At 35.3% G+C, this 17543-nt stretch overlaps 1 protein-coding gene across 4 annotated transcripts in view; it reads right to left on the bottom strand.

Annotated features, from left to right (window-relative positions):
- Nucleotides 1-17543, bottom strand: part of LOC107692971 (transcription factor 7-like 2) — a 50939-nt gene that overhangs the window by 28639 nt on the left and 4757 nt on the right. The window lies entirely within an intron of this gene.

Genomic DNA, 17543 nt, shown 5'->3' with positions numbered 1-17543 from the left:
GATAATAATCAGAAATATTTCTTGAGCAGCAAATCAGCATATTAGAATGATTTCTGAAGATCATGTGACACTGAAGACTAGAGTAATGATGCTGAAAATTCAGCATTTCATCACAGAAATAAATTACATTTTAAAGTACATTAAAACAGAAAAACGGTATTTAAAATTGCAATAATATTTTACAATATGACCGTGAATTTAACGGTAAAAGACTGTAAAAATGCTACAGTAAAAACCTGTTAAATGGTTAACGGTAGACATTACATGTAATTTTACGGTAGTATACCGTTTTTGAAAGTGATTTAAAAAAAAAGTGACCGTATAATTTACAGTGAATAACCGTAAATTGACATTCCCAGAATTCCCTGCGTTACATTTAAAATTTGATGTTTTTTTGTTGTTGAAATAACTATGTTTCTTCTTAGTTTTTTCTTATCAGTTTTGTATATTAGGGTTGTGTGTTACACCTAATGTTGTTAAATGAATGTTTATTGCATTATTTCAGTTTCATGTGTTACCGTGATGGTGTTTAGTGTTTGTGTGAATGACACTGTGCACCTTCTATATATGTTATTATTTAAAAGCTGCTTGTGATGAGCTTTGGTTCATCGTGTGACTTTCTCATCACCCCCTGCATTTGGTGGATATCAGTATATTACAAAGCTACAAAACAGATTTCAGTACTTCAATAGGTTGGTATATTAACATTATATCAGTTAATGAAATTACGGTATTTAACTGTAAATTTAAGTTAAAACCGTAAAACCTAAAATGTTGCTACCGTATTTTCTACGGTAAAATTCCGGCAACCACAGCTGCTGTTTTTTTACCACCAATTTTACGGATTTTTTTTACAGTGTAGGTAAACACATACACCAATATTCAATGTATTAATTTATTAAAAAATTATTAATAATTTATAGCCAGCAACAATGTGGTTTTGTCTGTGTGATAAAGTCCATCTTCATCCAACAGAAATGAAGATATAATGGCTTCAATTATGCACTCTTCAAATAATTTAATAAAACTTGGCTTGCTAAAACCAGATGACTGATAAAGTGCCAACAAACAAAGAAACTTTGTTTGTTGGCAAACAACTTTGAGAAACCGTCTTTTTTACGGTGTACGAGACGACATGAAGACAAAGAACTACACACAGAGCCACAAGTGTCCCAATCCCATCCAAAACACTCCCCAACTCCGTGACTGTTTGTCCTGCGGTTTGGAGGAATCCGACACAAGTAAGCTTTGAATGGCGCATTATTATTGAAATAAATCACAAAAACACAGTCACATTAAAACAATCACTTTAAAACCAGACAAAGCCATTTACGGAGAAGCCAAATAAAAACAGCTAAACAAACAGACTGTAAATAAAGAAACACTTTGAAACCTTCGCACATCAAACAAGTATGAAAGTAAAGCTAGACCTAACACAATGAAGTCAAAACTGGACGATTCAAAATGAAACTTCACTTTATGAAGTGCTTTGAATTGGCCGGGTATTTCTGAAACTGGCCTCGGTGCCTGAGGGAAACACCTCGCCAGAGCAAAAAAACCCATCTCGACACTCAATATTACTTGGAAATGCAGAAAAAAATGAATTTGCTTACGCACAGACAAGCGTTAAAAATGTTTGTGACAAAAGTGATGATTGAAATAGTCTACGGGGTATTTCTCTAGGTTTTTTTTGAGGAGGTTTTATATTTACAGTAGGTTGAAAATAAAGCAAAATCCCTTGACCTGAACTGCTACTTTCTTCTCATTTCCTAACTTAAGAATGCTCTTTGCATTCCTGAAAGTAAAATAACTAACTTGCCTTGAATCCCCAAAGGTGAGATGTTAAATGAATTTATTGGGTTGTTTCAAATATTATGCATTACAACATTAAAAATAAAATATTTGCGATGAACTTCTGGTAACATTTTACTTAAGGTCTTTATAAATAATGCATTATAAAAGTAGTTTAAATGCATTAAACTATGCCTTATAATGCATAGTATGATCTCATGAGTAACTGTAACCACAGATATAATACATTACAATACTCATCTATTCATTTTTACACCTTTATAATGCATTAAAACACGATAAACAAACTTTCAAATATTATAATGCATTTTAACTATTATAATTGAAAAGCTATAATGCATTACAATGTACATTATGATTATAATGCATTACACATAAAGGCTTTAAGTAAAGCGTTTCCAGATTTCTCTATATTGCTTATTTGCAATAGTGTATTTTGCATCCTGTTGCTGAAGAAAAGCAATAAAGCTTGAAAGGACTGTTCATTTAGCGTGATAATAAGATGACAAAAACTACATGTTGTTTCCCATCATTCTCGATTACTCTTCATTTTGTTCCTCTGCCACCGATGCTTGATTATCAAAGATGAAATTGCCCGGTTTTTTTTTTCACATCCCAAATCGCTCAAATGCGTCTCACGTCATAATTACGGCTTCCCGATCTCGTACACTGGAGCTTCCCAAGGCAGCACGAGACCCGTGGCTGTCTGTACTTATCTTACACACACCTTTCCTTCACAGCTCTGTTGCCAGCAGTTACGATGATGATAATTACAGCATCACAACAGCGCAGTAGCCACAGATGAAAGAGAGCAGAGACTCTATGAGTTGAGGTGAGGCAGACAGGAACTGTTGGTGGTAATGCCTCTGGGGAAAAGTGTGTGTGTGTGTGTGTGTGTGTGAGTAAGTGTCATTGGAGGCTCTTTACTAATGGCTATGACATCAAAGGCTTGAGCCTGAAGAAGGACGGGGGGAAGTGTGAGTCTAACACCTAATACACCCCCAAAACACAGAGAAACGGCAAAGTTTTAACTCTGAACTCACAGATGAGGTTATCACGCTTCATCCATATGTTCAGCATATCATAACTGCAATCATAAACATAAACCTTCCAGTTCACATCACTTATACCGTCTCGTGAAAAAGTGCTTAATTGTATTGCACTTGTAGCGCACTTCAAAACTTAAGTCTATTTTTTAAATAACTGTACTTGCATATAATATCATATTAATGAAATAAAAGGCCAACTTAAAGAGAAACTTCCACGAGTATGTCTCTTAACACACTTCAAGATTAAAAAAAACATTGCACTTTTTAATTAGAAGTTTAAAAGTAAATGTTAAATGATTATTTTAATTCTCTTTTGTTGTGCTCTTATATTGATGTGTTGACCAACATTCTCACCTTTCCGACTCCCGTTGTCCACAACAATATTCATAAAGGTCCATGACTTTTCCAGTTGTTCATGATTTATAAAGATTTGTAAAAAATATTTGTACTCAATTTATACCCAATGAAATATTTTAGAGCCTTTTTAGAGTTTTAGAGTTTTTTTACTCAATTTATACACAAAATATTTTAGAGCTTGGAAAAACTAGACACATATATAATTTTTTACACAATTTATGCCCAATAAAATGTTTTAGAATGTTTTATGTTCTTTTAAAGCATATTATTTCTGTAATTATTACTATATTTAGTGCAGTTCTTCTTCACAAGGGCCTGGTCATTGATCTTACTACTACTTCAGATACCTAGTCGAGACAAAAGCTCTCAATCAACACTTCTGCAATTCTCTTACAGTCAACCAAACAGCATTCAACGACCAGGATGGGGCTGGATTTTATCCATGGGGAAATGATTAGGTGGTCAAAAGATCCATTACATAAAAATTATGGTAAGACTTTAGTTTAGAGATCAATTCTCACTATGAACTAGTTGCTTATTAGCATGCATATTACTAGCATATTGGGTGTTTATTAATACTTATAAAGCACATATTAATGTCTTATTCGGCATGATCATATTTTAGATCCCTTAATCCACCCAATACCTAAACTAACAACTACCTTACTAATTATTAATAAGCAGCAGATTAGGAGTTTATTGAGGCAAAAGCCGTAGTTAATAGTGAGAATTGGACCTTAAAGTGTGATCAAAATCAATAAAAAGATACATTAATAACTTTCATTTCAAGTCCATAGAGGACTTGAAACTATTTATACTATTTATACCACACAGCCTGGTACAAAGCGCATTTGTGCATTGATGGAAGATATTTTAGATCCCTTAATCCACCCAATACCTAAACTAACAACTACCTTACTAATTATTAATAAGCAGCAGATTAGGAGTTTATTGAGGCAAAAGCCGTAGTTAATAGTGAGAATTGGACCTTAAAGTGTGATCAAAATCAATAAAAAGATACATTAATAACTTTCATTTCAAGTCCATAGAGGCGTCCTGGTACAAAGCGCATTTGTGCATTGATGGAAGAACAGTACAGTGTCTGGTTTATTATACTATGGTATTGTACTCCTAGCTCTTTTTGATATGCAAACCTGTAACAACCATTATGAACAGACACCGATTAACGCATAAGACATCAGAGCAAATTATGAATGCATTTCCAGCTGTCATGTTTGTCAGAGCTTATGAAACTTTTGTCCAGAGAGGTCAGAATAGGACTTGTGTCATTTCACAATACTATGCAAAAACAAGGCTGCTTGGATTGTCACAGAGTGAAATCATATTTTCAAGATCGAATCATGAGGAATGTGGTTTGAGCGTGGAAGAGACAGATCTGTTGAAATCAGAGCCACACAGCCTCAAATATGCATGGATGGGGGAACGAGGCGCTTTCATGTAGTAATTTATTCCCTCTGATTAATTCACGTCGCTCTACTGGATGGAGCGAACGGAGCGGTTCCCATGGTTACGGCAGCCTGTGGGTGTCACGATGCACACACACGAGGAACGAGGAGACGTGTTTGTAACATTTGCGAATGTCTACATTACTTTTTAAAAACAGTGATCAGTATAGATGTGACGATGCACACACACGAGGAAGGAGGAGACGCTGGAGAATACTTTAACAGGACTTTATTTGCAGGAACCAAGGGAGACGAACTCAGGAAGACGTTTAACAGCGGACCGAGAACTTGGGACTGGGAACACTATTTATACACACAGGAGGCGGGGATGACGTGACACACCTGGGAGCAATGAAACACTAATCAGGGGAGGAACAGGAAACTAACCAAATAAGGGCATGGGAAGGCACATGGGGAGCAGGACACACACAAAACATGGAACAGAGTCTGACATAACGCCCCCCTCCGGAAGGCGTGTCCTCACGCCATATAACATCCAATGGGGAGGGGGGGGTGGGCACTCTGGAGGTCCCTCAGGACAAACACGGGACAGTGGGCCTCCAGAGCGGTACCCGTTCGGGGTGCCATGGCGGATCCGGGGACTCGGGAGGCCATGGCGGAGCAGGGGACTCAAGAATTTTACTCAATTTATATACAAAACATTTTAGAGCTCGGCAAAACTAGAACGATATAAGAATTTTACTCAATTTATATACAAAATATTTTAGAGCTCGGCAAAACTAGAAACATATATAATTTTTTATCAATTTATATAAAATGTTTAGAGCTTGGCAAAACTAAAAACACAAATTTTTTCACTCAATTTATACTTGATAAAATATTTTAGAGCTTGGCAAAACTAGAACGATATAAGAATTTTACTCAATTTATATACAAAATATTTTAGAGCTCGGCAAAACTAGAACGATATAAGAATTTTACTCAATTTATATACAAAATATTTTAGAGCTCGGCAAAACTAGAACGATATAAGAATTTTACTAAATTTATATACAAAACATTTTAGAGCTCTGCAAACCTAGAACGATATAAGAATTTTACTCAATTTATATGCAAAATATTTTAGTTGGCACACCACAGCTCCAAAAGTAGAAAAATATTTAATTTAATTATGTTCTCACCACAGGTGAGACTCACTAAAGACTCCATTTATATACAAAATATTTTGGAGCTTGGCGGAACTAGAAACATGTACAATTTTATTTTATAACCAATAAAATATTTAAGAGATTGAAAAAAACAAATATATATATATATATATATTTTTTTTTTTTACCCAATTTATACCTAATATTAATATTTTAGAGCTTGGCAAAGCTAGAAAGCTATACATTTTTAAAAATCAATTTATTTACAAAATACTTTAGAGCTTGGCAAAACTAGAAACATAATTTTTAAAAATCAATTTATACCCGATAAAATATTTTAGAATTTGGCAAAACTAAAAGCATATACAATTTTTTACACAATTTATACCTGATAAAGTATTTTAGAGCTTAAAATATATATTATTTTAACCCAAATTTATACCCAATAAAATATTATAGAGCTGGGCAAAACTAGAAACTAGGAGATTAGGAGATTAGAACTAGAAACTACAAATTAGGAGTTTGTTCAGGGAAAACTCTTAGTTAATAGTGAATATGTGTTCCCTATTCTAAAGTGTTACCGGAGATTTTAGTGAACAATGAACTAAAACATAATAAAGTACTGAAACGATTAAAAAACATTCAGGCCCAGCAGTGGACATGAAGGAAAAAAACTGCAGGAAAATATTACTCAATGGGCCTGTAGACATTTTTAAGCCTGCATTTTTCTAAAAGGTGACATTTTTCCCTTTTCGCAGCATGCAGACGTGTTTAGTCGGTGCTAAAGTTTCTGAAGCAGACCTTGGGATATCAGCGACGGGTGTGACGTCAGTACACTGTTACTCATGGACCTCAGAGATGCTTTTCTGTCCACTTGTGATTCTTATTATCAGCGCTGAGCTTAAACTATCTCAGATGTGGCTGCAGATATCAATCATAATAAAGGGGTCATATGATTCCACCAAATAATGTTCTTTTTAGCAACATCATATGACCTCTTTAAACCAGGGGAAAGCAGCTTGAGGCGGCTTGATCCTGTGGCTTCTTTATGAAGAAAATGTTTTTGAATGCTTTGTATGTTTGTTAACCAAACTCCCAATTGCAAAGGCCCATGTCTTTTGATTTATACTGCACAAGTAAATCAATGAGCAGAATAGAGAAGTTATGACATATATATATATATATAAGTTTATTTGACCAAAAATACAGAAAAACTGTAATATTGTAAAATATTATTACCATTTAAAATAATGGTTTTCTATTTTAATTTGCTTTAAAAATATAATTTATTTCTGTGATGATTCTAATATGCTGATTTATTATCAATGTTGGAAACAGTTGTGCTGCTTAATCTTTTTTTTTTTGGAATCTGTGATGCTTTTTTCAGGATTCTTTGATGAATAAAGTTAAAAAGAACAGCATTTATTTAAAACAGAAATCTTTTCTAACAATATAAGTCTTTATTATCACTTTTTTATCAATTTAACAAAGAAATAAATAAATAAAATACAGACCCCAAACTTTCGAACGATAGTATATATTGTTACAAAAGATTTATATTTTGAATAAATGCTGTTCTTTTTAACTTTTTATCCATCAAAGAATCCTGAAAAAAATGATCACAGATTATAAAAAAACACTGATAATAGTTTTCAACATTGATAATAAATCAGCATATTAGAATGATTTCTGAAGGATCGTGTGACACTGAAGACTGGAGTTATGATGCTGAAAATACAGCTTTGATCACAGAAATAAATTATATTTTAAAGTACATTAAAATAAAAAAAAAATTTTTTTTAAATTGCAATAATATTTCACAATATTACAGTTGTTTTCAGTATTTCTGATCAAATAAATGCAGCCTTGATGAGCAGAAGAGACTTCTTTAAATAAAAACATTTCAAATCTTACTGACCCCAAACTTTTGAATATATATATATATATATATACAGTGTTGCAAATCTTACAGAGCACTAAATTCTGATCTGGTCGGAAGAGGAAATCAAGTCATAGGAACTTTTATCTGTGACATCACTTCCTGTTAGAGAATGAGATAATACACCCTGACACGGGTTATTATCTGTGCCTTTGTCACAGACAGCAGATCTTCACTGCGCTGCGGTGACGTCAAACACCCACACGCTCCGAGCTGCAATGAAAACAGGTCACGGTGACGCCAAACGCGGCACACACGGTGATGGGGTGCCAGAGCGTTGCTAAGGGGTTCTGGCTGGTTGCGATGGTATTTTGAGAAAATGTGAGGTATTTGGGGCTGGATTCATGAACATTTTTTTAAAAGAAGTCAAGAAATTTCTTAGGATAAATTGTAAGAAGACTAGCTGATCAACTCAGTAATAAACTTATGATAAATTGTCGCTTGGTGACACGCAACGTTTGATGCTTCGGCTTTTTTTGGTACTATTTTCATTGGTAGAAATTAAATATACAAACTAAATTTTTATAATTTTAATAACTCCATGAAAAACAACTGGCTTTGACTCAGTGTCAGTGTTTTTTAGTTATTTTCTAAAAAGCCTGTCTCGGGATGGAGCAGATGAATGTTCAATTCAGCAAAAAGTCCAGACGAGTGCTTGCGGTGTTCGGCCAATCACAATGCACTGGGTCAGCTGGCCAATCAGAGCAGACTGAGCTTGTCGGAAGGAGGGACTTTGTAGAAAACGAAGCGTTTGAGAGAGGCGGGGCATAGAGGACCTACAATAATGTACAGTATTTGAAGAATAATGTGTTTTTTGAACATTAAAGCATGTCAACATATTCTGTTACACCAAATACACCAAATAATGATCTTTAAAAAAGCATCATATGACCCCTTTAACAATATTCTGCTCTGAAATTCAAATAAATCATTATTCACCCTCACGTCGTTCCACACCTGTATGAGTTTCTTTCTCTGTTGGACACAAAAGAAGATATTGTGAAGAATGTGGGGAACCAAACAGTTGCTGGTCCCCATTGACTTCCTATGGAAGTCAATGGGGACCAGAAACTGGTTGGTTACCCAACATTTTCCAAAACATCTTTTGTGTTTAACAGTAGAAACAGGTGTTTGGTGTGAAAGCACGTCTCTGTGGCCTTCTTATCTGTAGAGGTAGGTGTTCAGGTTGGATCTTTTCGCCTGCTTTATGTTCCAGCAGGTGAAAATTCAATATGATATATAAAATAGGTCGACTTAATATCAGACATCATGCACAAAGGTGTTCTCATCCTGCAGTTGAGATGCAAGCTCTAATGTGTCTGAAGAGCAGTTTGATTAAAGGAACATTGTGAGCTCTCTGAAGATCTACTCGTGACCATTATAACATTATTCCGGCTCGCATCAATTAAAGCCTCGTCCGATTTGCTCAGGTGTCGTCTATTAGCACGCTGCAGCCTGATCCTCTGCTCTTTAATCTCTCGTCGTGTTTTTATCGACTGGAGTATTGATTTGATGTTCAGACTTTCATCTCCCACAGTTTCTTTAACCCTTTCATGTTGCAGAGGTTAGATACATTAGATACATGCAGCTGCACGACAGGCACATCTACTGTATATATAGCACTGGGAATTTTACATAGATGTCGCTTGGTGACATGCAATGCTTGATGCTTTGGCTTCTTTTGGCACTATTTTCACTGGTAGAGATGAAATATAAAAACTACATTGGCCAATTTTTGCCAGAAATAGGGATGTAGATGGTTCAACTACACTAGTGTCGTCACTATACCAACATGTCAGTAGTCAGTACCACTTTTGATAGCAAAAACTATTTCAGTATTTGAAAAAAAAATTATTATTTTTTAATGAATGCATTTACAAGTAAACGATAGATTTAAATATTAGCATGTAGCTTTGAAATATTTTTCAATTAAGTAAATATTGCTTTAAAAATGAAAAAAAACAAAAAACTATTAAGAGAATTCTGACCTCTGTTTGGCCGTTTAACAAACATCTCTATGATTGGCTACAATGTTCAACGCCGCAAAAACACATTGCAAATAGAAACCTTTGATGCTCAAAAACAAATACGGGTAACACTTTACAATAAGGTTCATTAGTTAACATGAACTAAGCATGAACAATACTTCTACAGCATTTATTGATCTTAGTTAATGCTAATTCCATTATTTACTAATACATTATTAAAATCAAAAGTTGTATTTGTGAACATTAGTTAAAGAACGACTGTATTTTCATTAACTAACATTAACAAAGATTAATAAATACTGTAACAAATGTATTGTTCATTGATACATTAACTAATGTTAACAAATGACACCTTATTGTAAAGTGTTACCCAAATACGCACAGGAGACGGTGAAAGCACTGCCTGTACCCCATGAAATCAGTTTGATTTTTTCCCAAATAGGTTGTTTTGCATTTTATTTTTTCTGGATTCTGTTTTAATAATTTAATGCATTTTAATAAATAAAAAAAAAACATGTCTAATCAATTAAATTCATAAATCTTTGACAATTTATTAACATTTTAACAACAAGAGGGCCCTATGAAATAAGTAAAAGTATAAATTTTATCCTTTATCCTGTTGCATGCTTTACTTTTTCTGATTTTTGTGCTTAAATACAAAATTATTACCAAACTTTGCAAATTAATGCATTAAACTCTAACAGTTTAATTAGTGTTTTAAATGTAAATCAAATGGAAATTTAATGATTCCTTTTCCTAGCTCTGCATAACAGAGGTTTACTGTTTAAATAAAAAAACTGACCAAAGAATTGTGTGAAATATTTTAATACATTGTATTATTATTATTATTATAACTTTAAGAAATAAACAGTCTTTTTGCGATTTTTTAAAATACATTTTTACAATTTTAGTATCAACCTGGAACCAAAGCACCGGTACTGTTGACAACAATAATTTACACATTTACTTTTTGCATGCAAATTTCATGCAAAGTCATGGCAAATGTTTTTACATTATTTGAATTCATCAAAAAATGTTGAGCAATTTCAACTTTTGAAATGATCTGAAATTCAACTAGAATTTTTAAAGTCAGTTTCATGTAATTTAAGTTGAAACGACTGATTATGACTGAAATGAAATGATTGATTATACTTAAAAACTTAAGTTCTGTTACTGTCTTAAATGATTAAGTTGAAGTATAGGTGGAATGTTTTACAGTGCACCAATTGCTGTGATAATTTAAATATAAATAATTTAAAAAGCAGTTATCTGGAGCAGATGAAGTTTTATGTCACATAATGCTGCTTCTGCGGGGTTTGCGCTAAAATAGCCATCGCATGGGGATCGGAGATCTTCGAGGATGTGGCAAACGGTCTCAACAAAGAGGTATCAAGCAAATCAATCATTTGGACAAATAACACAGCAAGCCACCTCACCATGTAATTTTCACATGAAACAGAGCCCCTATGGCTTGCAGTCCATTGAAACGGGATGTGACCCTCCCCTCCACTCATCCCGCCCCGCTCCGAACACTGCATCCTATTTGTCCTGCGGTCAGGCGCATTGTTTGATGATGATTTGTAATATAAATATGAGGTTTTCTGCCTCCTCCTCCTCTGGATTCGCCTGCCCCTGCCTCCCATAATTGCCAGTGACATCCACGGGATGCATCCCGGAGCCGAGACGCTAATGGAGAGCAGCTCCGAGCAGCGGTTTTGTTCATGGATACACTCTTAAGAAATGTCTATAAAAATAAAGTCCCAATGTACCGTGTTAATGTCAAGGAATATTCTGTGTTGCTTTTTCACAGGTGCTTTACCCGTATATTGAAATATGCATGAATATTGCATTCTAGGGTTGAAGGAAAACGTGCTGCTAATTTTCTGCCAGGACGTTATCCATTTCTCCAACTTTCCATAATATTACTACTTTCAAGCATACAGTATACACACACACACACACATATATATATATATATATATAAATAGAGAGAGAGAGAGAGCGAGAGCGAGAGCGAGAGCGAGAGAGAGAGATGTAATTCTAACAGGGTTACTACAGTTAACTGAAACTAAAAATTTAAATTAAAACCATTAAAAAACATTTTTGTTACTTGAAATAAAATAAACACTATAACTGAAATAAAATTAAAAAAAATATATATATATATTTTTTTAAATTTCAGCAACATCTCATTTTAATTTAGTTTAACTGAAATAAAAATAAAAAACTACTGTATATAGACATGTATAAAAAACAAAGTACTATAAATGTAAAAAAAAACCTTTAACTAAAATTAAAATGAAAAAAATATATATTAATAAAAACTATAATAGCATCTCAGTTATACCAAACATTACACTGAATTCTACATAAATTAATTTTATTTAAATTAAAATATCATTCTTTCACTTTCTAAATTGCACAATTTTGTCTTTATCCCCATAACATTAGGCCATTCAAACATTCTGAATGTAACGGGACTGACACAAAACCTGTAACTATTGGTAATGTTAAAGAAAAACGTTATTTTCTGTCCACTATTCTAGATCTTAGAAAGGAAATATGGAGGTCATGACGAAAAAAAAATTGTGTACTTACTAAAGTAACTTAAATTGGAGTTACTTTAAAACTGTTTTCAGTCAGAAATTTGGTAGTGAATTTCACAAGCAATTAACTAACAAAAGGCTGAAATAATATGTGACCCTGCAGCACAGAAGCAGTCTGAAGTCACTGGGGTATATTTGTAGCAATAGCCAACAATACATTGTATGGGTCAAAATTATTATTTTTCTTTTATGCCAAAAATCATTAGGATATTAAGTAAAGATCATGTTCCATGAAGATATTTTGAAAATTTCCTATCATAAATATATCAAAACTTAATTTTTGATTAGTAATATGCATTGCTAAGAACTTCATTTGGACAACTTTAAAGATGATTTTCTCAATATTTAGATTTTTTTTAAATAGTTGTATCTCGGCCAAATATTGTTTGATCCTAACAAACCATACATCAATGGAAAGCTTATTTATTCAGCTTTCAGATGATGTAGAAATCTCAATTTTGAAAAATTTACTCTTATGACTGGTTTTGTGCTCCAGGGTCACATATTTTCTCGTAAAACATACTCTAATATTTTGTCTTGATTTACAACGTAATAGTGAAAATAATTGTTCGCTGTGCAGTTTAGTAGTGTGACATGACATGATAAAAACAGCACAGTTCCCTCAGAACTTCTGGCTTGTACATACTAACAAACATCCTTTCATAAGTGGAGTTAACAACACATCTTCATTAAACAACAACAGCAGCTGGATTTTAGGCGAACAGCACTACTACAACAACACAGAGTCAGTGAAGCTCGCATCTTGTTGCCTGTGTTTGCAGGGCTGCTTTGTTTTTCAGGTGAGGAGTGAAGGCTCAGTCTGGTCTCATTTTCCATGGTAAACCACAAGATCTTACCACACACAACTGTACTCAAACAACCAAACATACACACAGCTCTGTCAAAACATGCCCGCCCACCCTTTACATCCCACAAACTCTAGCAGAACAACACGACAGACCCTCAGACCGAGTCCTGACTCGCATCTGTCCCAAAACCCTCTCTGCTTTCCTTTCATCAGAACATTTGGCTGCAGAAGATATAATTAAAAGCAGGAGTCGGCATAAATTAACAACGAGCGAGGCTCGGGTCTAAATCAAAAGCAAATACTGTCATAGTTTGGATCTGACACATTCGCCTTTAAAGCTGGAGGGATGAATGACACAGCACCGGTGCCTTTGAGAGGCCGTGAGTCTGGGATGATCTCAGCCTGCCGTAAATCTCACTCATATCTGTCAGGAGATGAACTTCATCGGCCGTTAAACAGGGAGTCGCCGCAGCGCCTTAGGATAAAACCTTTTATTGCATATTTGAGCATCACTGATTTTTCTAAAAAATGATGTCTGGATGATCAAGTAAAGCCGGGTTTCATATTTGAATTTACTTTACAGTAAAGATTTCACAGCAAAAAGACTTGTGCTGAAGGTGGACGTTTGTGCAATTACACTAACAGGCCTTTTACTTTTTAAAGTATGAGCTATCAATTGCATGCACCAGGTTTTTCTGTAAATGTTTGATCATATTGAGGCCTAAGAAATGACGCAGTAGCTTTATTGGGTTAACAGTTCTCAGTTACAGTCCCTTGTTTACAGTCATCAGCACACGGACACTCTACCCGCTTCGCAGTCCTCTGGCCGTGAAACAGTTAAGGAAGAAAAGCGAGCGCCTTTGACTGTTTAAAAGTCGTTCGCAACAAGGTGCACCAGGTGCGCCGCGTGGTTACCAGCCTCTGTGTTTACTGCTGACTCCCTTCCGCAAGAAAGCAGCTTGATGCCGTGTTTACTCCAGACCCCACCACCCAAACCTCCTCCGAGCATCAGATAAGACACAGACAGAGAGAGATGGAGGGAAACACTCGCGTTCTCCTCCTTCAGCAGCACACACGAGCGTTTGCATTGTAGTAAACGCGCAGTTGCACAAATACTCTCACATGCATAACCACAGCACACCTCACCTTCACTGCACTCTCACTGAGACAGAGAAACCTCGCGCGGAGATCACTGAACACAGGATGCAGGATGCATGTCAGCAGCATCGCGGCTCACGTACACGCGTGTGCTGATCAAAACAAACGCACACGCCGTTTGAAAGAGCGCTGAATGCGCCATTGTCGTCATGTAGCTACATAATTGTTCATGAAGGCAGAAAGCGGGGGTTTCCCTGAAAATGGTTAAAACGCACTCTGTAAACCTGCGTATCAAACGGGAAATTCTCAGAAGAGAGTTACTTTTATGTTTGTCATTAAAACGTTATGCGTTCCTTTTTTTTTTTTTTTCTCGAGATCCAAGACCTCGGTCCCGTAAGCAGAGGGCTATATTTAGCAGTGAAATGCTTTCCAGTTGGCTCGGCGTGATCATAAGGGGGGGAAAAACCACACGGAAAACCATGTTCCATAACATCTGAAAGGCAGCGGGCTGCAGATCTGGGATGTCCCTACTTTTAAAGCCATCGCTTTGCGGTAATTGCCCGATGTTTCGCCTCCAGCTGAAATTAACGTCTGTATTTCCACGAGCCGCAGGTAGAATGCTCTTCCTCTCTCTAAAGATCCACAATCATGTGAGCAAAACCAGAAACCAGATTTTTAACTTCTGAGTGGTGCAAATCTGACTGTCTCAATGCAATCACTGACTTAAACATCATCCAGTAACACAGATAACCCCAAGATCACAGGAGAAGCCCAGTGATGTGGTCAATGAGCGTCGATGGCTTCAAAGCCGCGTGTTTCGCATTAATTCACAGATCAGGATACACTAGAGAGTGCTGACGCGATGGTAACCTTATATGAAGTAGGTTAGTCACCCATCCTGTTAAACTCTGTCCCAAAAGACATGAGTGATTCAAAAGCTTCTGTGATAAAAGTAACAGACTGCCTGTTAGTGATCTGTTTAACTGATACAAAGAGAAGCACAGAAAACTGCTTAACTATTTAAAATAAATGAACGTGCAAAAAGCTCTTCTAAGTAGCTTGAACAAATATTTTAGTACTTAGTAGAGTTATTTCGTGTGAACTGAACAAGAATGCTCCAAATGTGTTTCTAAACATTTTACATTGCACATTGTTGTGCAAGTTCCCAGCATGCATTGCTGCTTGGAAACAAATTCTGTGGTATCTGTTACTAAAAAAAATCATGGTAACACTTTATTTTAAGTACCAATACTCACTATTAACTAGTTGCTTATTAGCATGCATATTACTAGCATAATTGGCTGTTTATTAGTAGTTATAAAGGACATATTAATGTCTTATTCTGCATGATCATATTTTAGATCCCCTAATCCAGCCCATTCCTAAACTAACAACTACCTTACTAACTATTAATAAGCAGCAAATTAGGAGTTTGAGGCAAAAGTCATAGTTAATAGTGAGAATTGGTCCCTAAGCTAAAGTGTGGCCAAAATTATCATTGCTTTATATTTTACTGGCTTAATTTGCTGTTGTTGTCAGTTTTTGTCTGTTCATAGTTTTACCGGATGAACATTTGTTGATCAATGATGAACTGATGGATCCATTAAATTCAGGGTAATACTGTATGGTTGCCTGTCGTTTTAAGAGTCAAATATTGCTCATATCATGTAGTTGGCTATGAAAATCAAATATAAAAATGAAAGAGCGAGCTAAATGCTGAACAATCTTTAGTTACTTTCACAAAAACCTTTAAATTTAAATTTTACATTTTTAAACCTTTAAATTCAAATTAAAAACTTAAATCATTTCATTTTTAAAATCACTTAAATTAAAAATTTTTTAAATCAAATGAATGCACAATATTTGACACCAAATCTTCCAGGCTGATCAGTGCTGCCGATCCATAAGCTTTACAAACAGATTACGTGATCCAGTAGTTATCGATTATCTTAAAGGGACAGTTCACCCAGAAACCAATATTCTGTTCCATGATGCTTCATATCTGTGATGTAACATCTGTTGTATCATGACATCATGCAGACCTGTCCTTCTTGGTCTTTGCCCCTCATAAACGCACGACCAGAGCAAAAGAACAGGAACTATGAATTCTGGGACACATGCTGAGTTTGTCCCACAAGAGCCTGCGCTGCACTTCCCACTGCTGGGGTCAGCCAACGCCCCCAGCACCCCAAATTAGTGCCGGGCCAGACCTACTGGAGCCTCAGCAGCCACATGGGGCGGCACACATGGGTGTGATCACACGGCCTAATCCCGCTCCCATCTGATACCCATCTACCAGCAGCACGACTGCCACAGCTGGGTACGGCCCCACACACACACACACACACACACACACACACACACACACACACACACACACACACACACACACACACACTTGTTATCACAGGAGCCTCTACGGAGCTTTAAGACTCTCCATTTTAACTGAAACCTTGCTCAAAACAAGTGGGGAATCTACTGTGAAATTATTTAACAGAACAGCAGCGTGACGGAAAACGGAGCAACTCACAAATGACTGCTCTGAACTCATCTAGGACACATCAACTGAGTCAATAGCACGCAGGAATCAAACGCCGTCCTAATTAGACGAAGCCGGTGTAAAATTGGATGAACTTTACAACTTAACAGTATTGCACATACACAAGCCTTCTATTAAAACAGGGTTTTTGGTCTGTTTGCATTGAATGGTAGGGCTGAAAATATTGATTTGTACATTTGAATCAATCTTCATTTTTGATATATTTTCTTAAATCCCAAAATCAACCTTTTGGTCTGTTTTCGATTGATACATGAACAAAACTACAAATATGCTTTGTGCTTAGTTTCATATGAAACAAAGCCTCAGCTTTCCAATTCACATCTGCTGGAAGAAAAACTGCGGGAAGATGTCAATAAAACAGCTTGCAAACAATGTCACGTAACATTACACTGAAAGCCATTCAATGTCCATAAACTCGTTAGTTAGCTAGAAAAATACTTCTAGAGAGGAGCATTTTATTAAATATATGCAATATATAACATATTCATCATATCTTCACTTAAGCTGTTGATTCTGTATTACTGTTTTTATTATTATAATTATAGTATTTTATTTCAATTATTTTATTTGATATTATATTGTTATTTGATATTATATATATATATAAAAAATAAAAAATAAAATAATTTAAAAAATGTAAAAATTAATTTAAATATTTTATACAACTTGAGTGTTAATTATATCTAAAAATAAACAGCAATTAAATTTACACTTTAATATTGATGTACTAACTGACAGGGTACTGTATAGT

The sequence above is a fragment of the Sinocyclocheilus anshuiensis genome, unplaced genomic scaffold (genome assembly GCF_001515605.1).
Source record: "Sinocyclocheilus anshuiensis isolate Anshui unplaced genomic scaffold, SAMN03320099.WGS_v1.1 scaffold658, whole genome shotgun sequence".
NCBI lineage: Eukaryota > Metazoa > Chordata > Actinopteri > Cypriniformes > Cyprinidae > Sinocyclocheilus > Sinocyclocheilus anshuiensis.
Note: the sequence above shows the minus strand (reverse complement) of the source record. Positions and strands in the feature narration are given on the sequence as shown.